Raw genomic sequence first — 9113 nt, 5'->3', positions numbered from 1 at the left:
GCATGAAGTCAATATTTAATGTATAATGCTGCCGTTACCGGCAACGTCCACCTCAGTGTGCATTGAGAAATTACAAAAACCCTAAAATTATAAATAGATGTATATCTATTCCAATCCAATTGATATGACGTGGTTTCCAGGATCTGTGCCCCGTTAACGGCAATAGGTTCGCCCTATTACGTGGGACTTAAACATAGCAGGCGATGATTGAGAGGAGTGGGGAAGTTACGTTACCTATGTTCAAATACCTAATAAAAAAGTAATAATAAAAAAATATATATTTTATTTTATTTATGTTTATATATGATAAATATTATATTGGTAATAATGTATTATTTGTATATATAGAATGTATACACAATACTATACAACACCAAGCGTGTTGATGTGTGACGTAATTATCACCATATATACCTAAGTGCGATATACTGATTGTAATCTAAGAGAGCATAAATGCAGGCTGTCCACCAAAGCCTTGGCAATGTTAAACTGAAGCAATAGAAACAAATAAAGTGTGCTGAACACCCAGTTGGCGATCTTCCAGATCTATGGTTATCGTACATCGTAATAAATAAGTTATGTCCGACGCTCTATCGCTTTTATATTGGCTGTCAGTTTAAAACTTAGGCGAAGCGAAGTCGATTTAAATTCCAATATGATTTATAATTGTATTGTTTGTCGCATCCTAAGGAAAGTTCCTTTGGGTACATTTTACGGCAGTAAGAAGGCGCAAAATTTATGTAAAAGAGCTTTAGCTTTGTCTTTAGGATAGGGTCACTCATACTACCGCAAATGTTTAAAGTCCCACTGTCGAGAACCAATCGAGGTTGGTACTCGCCGGTTACTCGCGCGATGTGGATGCTTAACGCCTTGGCCCAGGGCAATCCGGACATTAACCTTTTTTTTATTTATAACACTTCATAAATTACACATAGATTGGTTTACAAACATCGCTAAACCTAAACAGGTTTGTCTCGATGCCTTCTTCTTCGGCATACGCCACGCTTTTACATTATTACATTTAAAGAACTTACACAAAAGAAATCTTTACCATTCACCGAGGTGCTTACTTAATTATAATAGAAAACAGGTAGGTACCAAACAGAAATCATACATTGACCTTCAGTAGTAGGCTGCTACATGTAGTCGCTCATCAACAAACCGGTCTTACGTTGCGAATACAGGACTGTACAGCTGTTCGGTGGCCAAATTCACAGATGTGGCATTTCGCTATTGTTCAAGTTAAAGAAAAATAACAATAATAGTTTTGTCTAATATGAGTTTGTTTCAGTCGAATTGTTTTTTCCTGTAAAAGAAGAGTTTTTTAACAGGAACTTACCCACTTTAGGAACAACGGCACATCACTAGTCACAGCTGTGTGGCTTAAAACTTTTTATCAATGGGAACATGAAGTCAGACTAAACTAACGATGTCCCACATATTTAATGTGGATACAAAATGTTATGTAGTTATTGTATTACAAGTTATTACACATCATATAAGAGTTCGGTGATTTGGCATGTCTGGCCCTAAATTTACCACTGAATACGAAATTGTTTTCTAAGCAGCTGGACCGATTTGGATGACAATAGGCATATTTTTCAGAGACCAAAATCGAAATCCACGCGGATGAGATCGGCTGATCGCGGGTGAGATGGAACGTTAGTATGCATATATTTTATAAAGTATTTTATGTTATGCGTTGTGTGCGAAAGTGGTGTGAAGGGATATGTCGGGTGTAATCTTAATGTAAGTATGTATGTGTGAGTGTGTGTGTATTATGCACGGAATACAAGAAATAAGATAGAAAGGCCCTAACGCGTATTTTCTGTGAGAACCGCTGTCGCTGGTTCAACCCTACTCTCTTTTACTAATACTTCTGCAAACAGATAACTACGTTAGGTCTACTACTCAAATTCCATGGTCATTTATAATTCCATAGCAATATATATTTTATGTAAAGGGCTGCAATTTTATAATAACTTTTCGTAAGACACTGCATACAAAAGTATTTTTTTCAGAAACAGCCGATCATACTGAAGTTTTTAGCTTTCCTGTGATAAGGAGGGATGTCCTTGTCACAGTCGATATTTGACTTATTGCCCTGCAGGTCATAATACGCAAGACGACCCTTTAATACATTTTCGCGGAGCTCCATGGGTCGTAAAGTTTGTGGACGAGTGGAGTGCAAAGTTGAAGTTGAACTACTACTTTTCGCGCTCACCTGACCCTTCCAAACTCTGTCTTCTATTCCGTGGTATTATGATAGTTGGTATAATGCGGCCCCGCCTGAGTGTGGCCCTGTCCACCGCGGATTTCCCGCGGGACGTCGCATTTAATTACGTTCCCGACGTTGCCGGCTTTTGTTTAAAGAAGCTTTTAATTTTTCTTACGGAATGCTACAGAACAGCAACATTTTTATGGTTGTGAGTACAAAAAAAATCTTTCTGTTATTTAACCGTTTTACAGTGTCTTTGTATCTGTAATGGGCTTAAACTATGTAATTTTACTGGACGCCCATTGTGAGCATCTTTGAAATGATTATGAATATAATCATTCGCGGTCTTTTCCCGCTGTTGGTTGTCTAGTAACACTGGTTTATTGATACAAGGGAAATTAGATGTGATTGTCTACGATAAAATTAAGAAACACGAAGATTTTGTTCCTGATACCTACCTAGTATGACATTTGCGCGTATAAAAGTAATTCCGCAATTTCAACAAATAATGTCAAATAGCAATATTGCTTTTATTGATGAATTAATTCAATGTGGCCTTATTAATCCCCTGTTAACCGTGAACTGTTTTATTACAAAAAACTCAATGAATACTTCCGACTAAATGAGCAATCGACCTTAGATAAACCTTACTTTTCAAATTTACTGTCAGTATAACGCATTCATGGCCTTAAAGAGAAATTAACAAAAAGTATTAAGTAACTTTTTCAGTTTGCCGCGAAGTTTTGAAATTATATGGCTAACGAAGGGTGACGGCCGAAATACGATCAAGTTTTTCCCCTATTAAGGCCCTCGACTCCCGACGGACAAGCCCTTCAAAGTGTGAACGGAATGAATTAATCACTGGAGCGTTCAATTTGCTTATCTGTAATTAAGAATAATAAATTTTCTGTCAGCAATCAGCCGTCTACTGTTGATGGTATCTAATTAACTTTTGAAGCTGTGTACTTTATAAGTCAAAGGTCGATAATTAGACTACGGAAGTCTACCTCATTTGTGTAAAATCATACATATAGAGTTTTGTTTTAATAGCACTCACTCGTGTTTAGGGAAACTCACAAAGAGAAAATTAATTAAAATCTAAACACAAATGTGACTCGGACGGGACTTGAACCCGCAGATCTGCTATCAACAACGATACATAAGATCGAAAGAATTTCGCATGGACAGGAGGAGGACCCGTTGGTGTAATGGTTAACAGGCTCGTTCCGGCTTGACAAGAGCTGCGGGTAGTTTCCCCAAGCTTAATCACGGGTACTCACCCGTTATAAAAACAAAATGTATTTAACTCACAAAGAGAAAACACAGTCTGATAATTACTAGTGATGTGCCGGATCGTTAAAAATGTATATCCGCGGATACGGATCTGAATACGGATATTTAGTGTAAAGATCCGCGGATACGGATACGGATACGGATCTTTATTTTCTTATTCGATATCATTCGATTGGTGTCAATAAAAAGATTAAAGTTTTAGTTATTTCATTGTTATAAAAGTGATATTTTATCTTGCTTTCATTATAAAGATCTATCTATCTAAATGTTTGCAATATAAAGGTGCCAAATATTTGATTTTAAGAAATAATAACAATCTGAATGGAATTTTATAGTTTTTTATTTAATAATTCTACTTAATCACCTGAAAAAGATGCGTAAAAGATCTGCGTGAAAAGTAACGGACACGGATACGGATTTTTCTTTTATCTCGGATATCCGCGGATACGGATACGGATACGGATATTCGGAACATCACTAATAATTACCACGTTCGACGCGCCTTGACAAGAGTACGGGTTCAAATCCCGTTCTAGCCAGACTTTTTCGACTTGATTTGTAATCGAATTGACTTATTGTAGATGTGCCGCAAATGGCCGGACAAATGGTATGCGCTGAGGTACAAAACTTGAGAAAACAAGCCAGCCTATTTGAGCGCAATTAATCGAATTGTAAAATGTATGGTTGGTAATGGCATTCGAGGTGTTTTATTAATTACAATTAACATTTAAACATCTGTAATTTTACATAATGAAGTTATTTACCAAATTATGTGTTTGGCGTAATTGCAAATTGCAATGTATTATTGCATTATTTTGTTATCGGGTTCATTTTGTTAGTAATGTTCTGATTGCAGTTTCCCGTGATGCGATCGCATTCTGGCTTGTAATAATGAATTAAATGTTTGTCAGTTTACATTTATTTCTAATAGCTCTGCCTGTTCACGCGTATTTTTAGTTCCTTTTCAACCCCTTTCATCCCTTTAAGGTATGATGTTGGCGAGACAAACTATTATTACGTTGTTTTCTGGGTCTTAGACTATTTTCAAACAAAATTCCATTTGAATCCGTCTACTGGTTTAAGCGTGAAAAGGTAACAAAAAGACAGACAGGTACATACTTTCGAAGTTATACTATCAGTATGAATTCGATTCAGTTGAATGTTTCACATTTTACAATGCATAGTTTTGTGAAAATTTATAAACCGTAATTTGTTTATATATATTATGTATATATATATATCTTTGACGAGACTTATTGTAGATTTGCCGCAGATGGTATTAACTACTCGGCCGGACAAATGGGGAGCACTGAAGGCTCTCACCCGGTACAACGTTAATTATGTATAAAAGAAATAAGTATGCCATTAATATGGTGAAATGAATGTATTAAGGATGAATAAAAAATAATTCTGCTTGTATAAGTATAGGTAGTACATTTTTTTTATAGTGCATTAGCATATAACTTACATTACTGTAACAACAGAGACGTACGGTCTTAACTGCTATACTTACATACAACATCTGTATAACTTACAACAATGAGATCAAATACTGGAGACTAGGATGTAACAAAAGCAAGTTCCTACTTAAAAAGAAAAATTGTAAGTATTTTTACTAAATAATAAAAAACTTGGTACACGTGGAACTCAATGCAATTTATCGTCTTTGTTCCGAATCAATTATAAATTTCATTCGACGTTCAATTTTGTAGTGTATTCAGTGAGTAAATAAGTATTTTTATTTACCTACTACGAACTTATCGATACGGTTACCTATTTGAAAAATGGCAACACAAGTTTGTTTTCAGTTCCAAAATGGCCGTTATCTTAAAATATTGGCACACATTACCGTGCGAATTTAGTGTCGACAACACGTAAATATCGTTGAACAAGAGTAACTAGTCTAAAATGGCCACGAGGCGCCGCTAAAAGGCCAACAAAACGAGTTACTGCATTATTATCTGCACAAAACGCAACCAAATGTAAACGTGGAAAATTTTAAACGTTCTAGCTTTTAATGTATCCGGAGTAACGCGATGTGTCCATTAAACATTTATCTAGAGTTACGGTGGTTGTAGCACGCGAGCCTCGAGCTGCTCTTTCGCGGTTTTTCACTGTAGGTGTCGGCTGGAATTGCATAAATTGTATTAAGTAACTGCATCGCGGTCGGGACAGATTTTGTTAGCGAGTTGCATGAGGTTTTATGCATTAGCTGGTTGCGGTGTCGCGATTACGAGTGTGTTTGCGTATGTTTGTTTTATTTACAGTTGCTTTTTAGATTAGATGCGTTGTAAAAATCGGTGTGTTACATAGTGAACAGATATAAATTAATAATAGATAAGTAGGTTATGGTAACGTAGTAGGTACCTATAGTTTAGCCATAGAATAAGGAATGAATACTACGTATAGAACGGCAACTCTCCGCTCCCCACTAGCGGCTGAGCTAGGTTAACCTCACCCCCTTCTGTCTTACTTTAGTCATCAATCGTATAGGCGTCAGACGTCACACACACAGATGCGCGTGTATGATAACGTCAAAGTGTCTGTGTTAAATGAGGTTTTTTGTATGAAATGACAGGGTGTGGTTTGGGTACTTAGTTAATCTTGTGACGGATGTACCTATGACTACTCTAATTGGGATATAGTCATCAGGTTATGATTAATAAATAATAAATTAAACCCTCTGCCTGATTATGCGCTGCCACGGCGCTGGTTTTTTGGGAGATCTTCTTCACTGAGGAATTTCTCTTCGTCGCAGCCAAAGATACATCTAAGATTAAAACACGTATCTCTATTAACGTAACATTGAAAGGAATCGTATTAAAATACTCCTACCTTTACGATTACGTTGAATAATATAACTTGTATTCTCCGCAGCGCTTTAAAAAGAGTAATCTTACCAGTGCAATGAAATAAAAAGGAACATTTAACATTATTAGATGAAGTTACTTTGTTTCTTTCTTAAAGTAGTACAGACGACACAGTTTCTATCAATAGTTAGGGTATCTACAGTCATGAGCAATATCATGTACCCACTTTAGAACCCTGTCGCACTCTCTTATTTGACATTTAATGAGACTTATGGGTTAATTTGTCAAAAAAGTTAATGTGACATGGTTTCAAAGTGTATACATATTAGTACTCGTGACCGTAAATAAGGTATTAGTGACACAGTAACGAAAACTTTAGGGGTGATTCAGACCATGATTATCAGAGATATCAAGCGGAATTTTGTGAAGAATATTCATGAAAATTATAGTATTTTTATTTTATATATTTAGTCTCATGTTGTACTTTAAGCTGCATAGAATTGTTTTGTACTAATATTGTGGAGCCCCCTAGTGAGTTACAGCCATGATACCTATCTTATAACATGAACTCATCAAACACAAACCCGTTATTGAAAACCGCATCAAAATCGGATCATTAGTTTAGAAGATAGGTGGTAACATTATTTTGCACAAACGCACAGACAAACAAACATCTCTCACCCTAAACGCACATACCCTACCCTATACGCTGCTCCGTTCCGTCGTGGGTAAAAAAAGGACAAACTATTAATAGCCATCAATGTACAACACGAACAGTCGCTAGGGTACGTGTAATATAGTCTTTTTTTTTAGTACAGTGGTAATCGTAAAGTTTATTTTGAAATAAGAGAACAACAATTCTGTATTTGGTTCTATCAAACAATTCTGTCACTACTATAGGTAGGAATGTATTACCGCATCAGAACGGAGGAAAAAAGGTGCGCCGCAAGAAATTCCTCAACTTTAACCGAGCTACTTTTTTTTATTTACTTGCATTGAATATTCTTCTTCTATCGTGTGGGTTATGAGTTGCATCACCAACCTCATCAACCCAGATGTCAGGGATATTATTAAGCTGCCAAAGGACCCTGACATGGCTCATGTAACATCTGTAAGTAGTAACGGGACCAACGGCTTAATGGATCGTCTTATTTCCTGACGATCAGGTGACTAGCCTGTAATTTCCTAACCTAACTAGAGATCACAGTGAATTTTGTGATATTTTCCTACCGGGATTCGAACCTGGGACCTCCGCATCGTGAGCCCAACGCTCAACCACTACGACTACAGAAGCCGTTACGCACTTGCATCTTTACTTTGGTTGACTTGAATAGAATATAAAGTACGAACAAGGAGTATGAGCTGCAAAATAAGAACTGGGAAAGCGGCGGCGAGACAGGTCGCGTTCGTCTGCTGACGTAAATAGAACAGCGGGCTTTTACCGGCCGCCATTAGTTGGCACCGACCGGGCGGTTGGCAACGAGTTGTCTTGCTTTGCTGAGACGTTCCTATAAACGGGAAAAAAATAATTAACAGATTAAAAGTATCAGAAAGCTAAGAAAGAGCTGAGACAGAGAGTTAAGGAGCTTACATGGAACAGACTAAAGAGAAGGTGAACGTCGAGTTTCATAAGGAAGTGAAAGAATTGGCAACAATGGAGAACAATGGAGAATGCTACATCGAAAACCTTTCGGTCCAAAAGGTCTACTTCCCAAAAGGACCACTGTCCTAAATCGTCTACTTTCCAAAACGGCAACTCCCAAAATGTCTACTTCCCACATCGACTACTTTCTAAAAATTGTAGCTCTTAAATTAATGATGATGATGAAAAGTATCAGAGGTTCTAAACCGCAAATCTTGGCAAAGTTTATTAAAAATAAAACACAATAAATATTTATATATTTTTTAAAGACTTTGAAAAATGGCACGACTCGGATGTCTTCCTTTAAGCTTTTAAATTGTATCATCATACATTGGGGAAAAAACATTAAAAATAATAATAATAATAATGAAAAAGTACATTATACATAAGCTCACGATTGTATCCCAATGAGATAGAATACATCCATCGCAAGATGAATTATCTACCATTTAAACATTTATCGACCCTATAGTAATGTTTATCACATCACCACACATCACCAGCCCATTAACGTCCCCACTGCTGGGGCACGGGCCTTCCCTATGGATGGATAGGGAGATGATAGTAATGTTTATACTTACATTAAAGTATCACCCGTATCTGCTTTTCCAACTGTGTCCAAAGATGAATAAAAAGATTTTTACTTTCTTGTCGAATTTACGATACGCCAGCGTGGTTCAACACATTCTAAGCTTTCCATTCGTTTGAGAACATGCACGGAATTACTTTTGAATCTCATATTTGTTCCAGCAATTGTCACAAGTTAGTGTAATAGTTATCAGCACAGGAATGTTGGTTGTGGCACACTCGCGTGCTATAAGAGCGGTTTACGTGGCTATTCGCCACGCCGCGCCGTTTCCCTGTTGCATAGAAGAGAGAAAACAGTGGGTAAATTCCATACGACTTCCGGTGGAACTTTTAACGTTCTAATGATATTTTCTATTCAGCTACACCGTGATGTCGATGACGACGATGATCGTAAGGTAATATACGCAGTCGAGCGTTTCAAACTCCTAACGCTTTAATTACTAAGTTATATCCTATATCTAGAGCACACACAGCCAGCACAGGCCTAAACCAATGATAGTCGAATTTGTTTTCGAATTCATGTTTGGATCATACATAATTATCACGTACTCAGCGGTGAAGG

General features: G+C 36.9%; 1 long non-coding RNA gene across 1 annotated transcript; it reads right to left on the bottom strand.

The window, feature by feature from the left end:
- Positions 1–263: 263 nt before the first annotated feature.
- On the bottom strand, positions 264–8778 carry LOC126369742 (uncharacterized). Its single transcript, XR_007566754.1, has 2 exons — positions 8545–8778; positions 264–7829 (listed from the first exon to the last, which is right to left on the bottom strand). It is a non-coding gene; the product is annotated as an uncharacterized LOC126369742 (long non-coding RNA).
- Positions 8779–9113: the final 335 nt, after the last annotated feature.

The sequence above is a fragment of the Pectinophora gossypiella genome, chromosome 9, assembly GCF_024362695.1.
Source record: "Pectinophora gossypiella chromosome 9, ilPecGoss1.1, whole genome shotgun sequence".
In the NCBI taxonomy this organism is placed as follows: Eukaryota; Metazoa; Arthropoda; class Insecta; order Lepidoptera; family Gelechiidae; genus Pectinophora; species Pectinophora gossypiella.
This window is presented reverse-complemented; position numbering and strand designations above follow the sequence as displayed.